The sequence below is a fragment of the Marmota marmota genome, unplaced genomic scaffold (assembly GCF_001458135.2).
Source record: "Marmota marmota marmota unplaced genomic scaffold, marMar, whole genome shotgun sequence".
Taxonomy (NCBI): domain Eukaryota; kingdom Metazoa; phylum Chordata; class Mammalia; order Rodentia; family Sciuridae; genus Marmota; species Marmota marmota.
The window spans coordinates 3,379,733-3,385,877 of NW_025999896.1; positions in this window are offsets into that span (position 1 = coordinate 3,379,733).

The window sequence follows — 6,145 nt, forward strand, 5'->3', positions numbered from 1 at the left end:
TTATAATAACCATCTTAACATTCATGAAGTGATCTCTCATTGTGATTTAATTTGCGTTTTCTGAATAATAATGGTGTTGAGCACTATTTTATATACCTGGTGGCCATTTCTATGTATGCACTGTGGAATGATCAAATCAAACTAGTTAGCACATTCATTAATTACCTCAAGTTTTTGTCATTTCTTTGTGGTGAAAAAATTCCTTTCTTTTAGCTGTTTTGAAACATGTAACAAATTGTTATTAACTGTAGTCACCATTTTCCTATCTAAATGAAATGTTGTACCTTTTGTCAAAGGTCTCCCTTTTCTCTGTCTACTCCACCTCTCACCAGCCTTTGGTAACTACCACTCTACTCTCTGCTTCTATGAGTTCTATTTTTTTTTTATTTCACACATAAATTACATATGGTGTTTTTTTCTCTGTGCCTGACTTATTTCATTTAACACAATATCCTCCAGGTTCCTCTATGTTGTCACAAATGTGTCTGTTCAGATTTTCTATTTTTTTTTTTTCATGATTAAGTCTTGGGAAGTTGTATATGTTTAGGAAATTACCTGTTTCTCCTGGATTATTCAGTTTGTGTATAATTGCTCATAGAAGTCCTTTTTTTATTTCTGTGATATCCTTCATTTATAATTTTAAGTATTTGAGTCCTTTTATTCTTTGGTTAATCCAGCTAAAGATTTGTCAGTGTTGTTTATATTTTCCAAAAATAAAAGCTCTTAGTTTTGTCAATCTATTCTATTGTCTTTCTAGCTCTTTCATTTATTTTTCTCTAATCTTTATTATTTCCTTATTTATTATGACTTTGGGCTAACTCATTGAGGTGTAGCATATATGAAATCATTTATTTTTTCTAATTATAAATATTTGTTGCTATAAATTGCCCTTTTAGAACTGCTTTTACTGCATCCCATGTTTTTTATGTTATGTTTTCATTATCATTTCATTATCAAGACACTCTTTAAAATTTTCTTCTTGGACACATTGGTTATTCTGGAATGTGTTGTTTAATATTCCACATATTTGTGAATTTTTCAAAATTCCCTAGTATTTATTTCTAGTTTCTTACCATTTGGGTTGGAAATGAAACAGTAAGTTTATACTGCCATATGCTTTCATTCTGTTATTTAGAGTCCTTTAATTTCAACCTGAAGAATTCTCTTTAGCACTTCCTGTATGGTAGCTAGCTTGTATAGTGATTAACTCTCTGAGCTTTTGTAGGTCTGGAAATGCCTTTCTCTCTTCTTCATTTCTGAAGGATGTCATTGCTGGTTTCTATTGTGAGATCCAGTATTAGCCTTATGTATGTTCCCTTGTGTGTCAAATGACGTTTGTCTTGCTTCTTTCACAGTCATTGCCTTATCTTTAACTTTTGGCAATCTGCTTATAATATATTTTGAAGTATTACTCTTTGGTCTAATATTTCTTGGGATCCTTCAAGAATTTGGATGTCCATATGCTTTCCAGGATTTGAAAAAAATTCAGCCATTATTTCTTTTTTTTTTTATTGGTTGCTCAAAACATTACAATGATCTTGACATATCATATATCATACATTTGATTCACATGGGGTATGAATTCTTATTTTTACCACGTGTACAGATTGTAGGATCACATTGGTTATACAGCCACGTTTATACATACTGCCATACTAGTGTCTGTTGTATTCTGCTGCCTTTCCTATCCCCTTCCTATCCCCCCTCCCCTCCCCTCCCATCATCTCTCTCTACCCCATCTACTGTAACTCATTTCTATCTCTCTCTTTTTTTCCCCCTTTTCCCTCACATCCTCTTATATGTAATTTTGTATAACGATGAGGGTCTCCTTCCATCTTCCGTGCAGCCATCATTTCTTTAAATAAGCTTTTGGTTCCACTTTCTCTCTACTTCTAGCATTCTCATAATTCATGTGTTTGTATGCTTGGTGGTCTTCCATAGTATCTATGTCATCTTCGTTCTTTTTTCTTTTCACTCCTCAGTAAATAATTTTAAATGACAAACCTTTGAGTTCACTAATTCTTTTGTATGATTGAGTTTGCTGTTGAAGTTCTCCCATGAATTTTTCAATTCTGTCACTGTACTGTTCATCTCCAGTGTTTCTATTTTGTTCTTTTTCATGGTTTCTACTTTTTTTGTTGACTTCTCGTTTTGTTTATATATTATTTTCCTAATTTTGTGTAGTCATTTATCTCTGTTTTCCTGCATCTCATTGAATTCCTATAAAAATTACTTTGAATTCTTTTTCAGACAATTCATTCATCTGTATTTGGGGAAGGGGGTCATTACTGAAGCTTTATTAGTTTCTTTTTGTGGTTATATTATTCTTTGTTATCTTTGTACCTTCACATTGGTATCTATGCATATTAAGGGGCAAATACATCTTCCAGTCTTTTTTTTTTTTTTTTTTTTAAAGAGAGAGTGGGAGAGGAGAGAGAGAGAGAGAATTTTTTTAATATTTATTTTTTAGTTCTCGGAGGACACAACATCTTTGTTTGTATGTGGTGCTGAGGATCGAACCCGGGCAGCACGCATGCCAGGCGAGCGCACTACCGCTTGAGCCACATCCCCAGCCCACATCTTCCAGTCTTTGTAGATGCACTTCAGCAAGTAAAAACCTTCACCTGTTGGGCCTCCCAAGTTCATGGGGTTACCTCTGGGTTTGTGGTTGAGTGGGGTTGGAACTGATAACAAGACTGCATTAAGGTCTGCAGTGGGATCTGTGGTTGGAGAGTCTGTTATGAGGGTTTCAAGCAGCATGGGTCTATCTAGTCCCTGGATAGACTGATTGCCTCTGGGATCCTTGGTAAGCCAGGCTAGTACTGGGATGAAGGTCTACTGCAGGGTTCACAAATAATGGGCCTGTTACCAGGTATGTGGACAAATATGGCTTTCTTTGAGTTCTTGTAAGTACTCCTGCTGGGTCACTGTGAGGTTCCCTGAACATTCAGTGCTGGCTCTGGATAGTGGTTAAGAAGGGCTAGAACTGAGTTACAGGCTACTTTGGATTCTACAACAGAGCTTGAGGTCTTCAGACATCTATAGATGAGTCACTGGATAGGCAGGACAACTCTTAGACTACAGCTGAGAGCTAATGAAGCCAAATTGCAGTTCTATTTAAGGATCCATGAGATTGGTGAGTCTATCCCTCCTGAGTCCTTTGGCAGATGGTTCTGGTAGCAGTGTCACAGCCACATGGGACCATATACCAGTTCACAAGTCTGCAGCTGGGACCATGATCAGTGAGTCTGCTTCCTGAATGTGAGTCTGGCTTCTCAAAACCCCCTCCCAAGTCTTGGGTTAACCAGGGTTTCACATTCTCCTACCTGAGTCCCACAGCTCTCAGAAAGACACTTTTATCCATAGATGGCTGCAGAATTATTATTGCTGTGGGGAGATAAGACTGGGGGACTTTCTATTCCACCAACTTGCTGATCTGTTTTTCTTTTAGGCAGGATGTGAGATCATTTGCTGAGACCAAAAGGGGAATAAGTTTTAAAGAGAGTGGAGAAAAATTAAAATAGAAATAAAAAGAGTGACTAAGATACTTGATTATATAACTTTATCCCTGAGAAACCAGTAGGTTTAATAAGTGGGAATAAATGGGAACCAATAATTGTACAATTTCCACTTAGGTGAGACAAGAGGGTAGAGAGTGACAAAGAAATTTAAGGATTTATCAAGAAAGTGGCCATAAAGCTAGGCTATGAATTTTTGCTTAATTGGAAAGAAAAAGAAAATAAGGGTTGATAAATATAGAAGAAGCAAGAGAGTCCAATTCTGTTGGAGGTGCCAGCGGAGTTGAAGAAGTTTTATGTTGGGAGTAGTCCAAAAAGAAAGCTAGAAAATCAGGACAGAGATATTTATTTTTGTGACTTTGGAGGTTGGGCAGTTTTGAGGATATTTTATAGAGAACTATTGAGGGTGAGATAGAGTAGAAGAGAAGGTGATGGAGGTGGGAGTCAGTGCATTGGATGAATCATGCATGTGGACATTGAAATCTCCTAGGAATGTGCTAAGCGTTGGGTGGAGAGGGGAGGCAGGTGCTAAAATCTTTAATGAATAAAAATTCAGTAGATAGCAAAAATAATTATGTGGAAGAGCTAACTAGCATAAACCTCAAAGAAGGAAGATCTTTCTACCAGAGGATAAGCAGTAGTGGGATTGAGAGAGAGGTTATTTCTGATAAGAACTGAGGAGTTCTTAAAACATGAGAGGATAATGGTCACTCCTAAGAGGTAAGCATTGTAATCAGGGGAGGCAGATTTCAATTTAAACCAAGGGCTTGGGTAGGTGTTCTCAGGGACACAGGGATCTTGTGTTTTCCACGAAGGTCAATAATAAGAGAAGATACAGCTAAGAATTGCTACCATAATCAGGTCCTTCTCTTCCTGCCTCTTTACCTAACATTTGTCCATTTATATATCCATTGTACTCATTAAGTCAACAACTAAATGAAATGGCAATGTGGAATTGTAATTTTTAGGTAGAAACCTTTGGTAGAAAATAGGATATTAAAAACTGTCAAAAAATTGATTTGTAAATTATTTTAAAATCTAGCTCAAGATATAGCATTCCAGGGCTAGGGATATAGCTCAGTTGGTAGAGTGGTTGCCTTGCATGCACGAGGACCTGGGTTCAATCCCCAGCATCATGAAAAAAAAAAGATATAGCATTATAATAATTAGTTGACTTCAGTGATTAACAGAAATGATATGAAGCACATAACAACCAGAGGGGAATTTTCCATAGGAGAGGAGGTCTGAATAGTTTAACCTACTGGATGGTAATATAAAAAATATTTAATTATATATGGTTCCTTTCAATAGGTTATTATTCTCACAAGACCTTTGTTATATTTCTAATAGGTATCATACCTGTAATTTTTATATTATCTATTAAAGTTGACAAAAATAGAAGGCCTGTGCTAACCATAGCACATATAAACCTGTAGTAGTTACAATAATGATGATAATAATTGTCATTGAACTCTAGAAAAGCACAATATCAAACTCTAAATATAATGAGAGTATGGGACTGAATTTCAAAAATACATGCTTTATATATTACATTTATATGTTAATTAACCTGTTGCTATCAAAACTACTAGGAAAAAACTTATAAAATATAGAAATTTCTAAAGAGAACAATTAATATTAGGAACATTCATTCTTATTCCCTCTTTACTATTCTAACATGATAACTAGGGAGAAGATGCAATAAAACAATTGAACATCTGTAGTTAACAAAACCCCTCAAGTCTAGTGTATTTAAAGAGAACCAGTAAATATTCAGAGCATGGTCCCTCTCCAGGAATCCTAATTTTAGCTTAATAATTCATGTAGTTATAGTGAGGACTTTTAAATATTTTAACAGTACTTAATACTGTCATGGTGATAATTACTGGGCTTGGCATAACCACTCTCTATCATGTTTTACTTAAGCACTTTTCCATAAACTTTAAGCAAAATATTTTTTTTCTTTTCTTGGTGTATAAAAAAATAATTGACTAAAATTTCAGCTCATGCCAGTCAGAATGGCAGCTATCAAGAATACAAACAACAATAAGTGTTGGCAAGGATGTCTGGGGAAAGGCACACTCATACATTGCTGGTGGGACTGCAAATTGGTGCAACCACTCTGGAAAGCAGTATCGAGATTCCTTAGAAAATCTGGAATGGAACTACCATTTGACCCAGCTATCCTACTCCTAGTCTATACCCAAAGGACTTAAAAACCAGCATATTATAGTAATGCAGCCACATCAATGTTTATAGCAGGTCATTTCATAATTTCTAAACTGGAGGCAACCTAGATGCCCTTCAATAGATGAATGGATAAAGAAAACTGTCATATATATATACACACACACACACATACACAAATGGAATATTACTCTGCATTAAAAGAGAATAAATATGGCATCTGCAGGTAAATGGATGAAGTTGGAGAATATCATGCTAAGCTAAGGAAGCCAATCCCCCAAAAAACCACAGGCCAAATGTTCTCTCTGATAAGTGGATACTGCTCCATAATAGGGGGTGGAGCATGGGAAAAAAATGGAGGAAATTTGATTGGGCAAAGTGGAGGAAGGGGAGGGGAGGGGGTATGGAAGCAGGAAAGATGGTAGGATGAGATGGACATT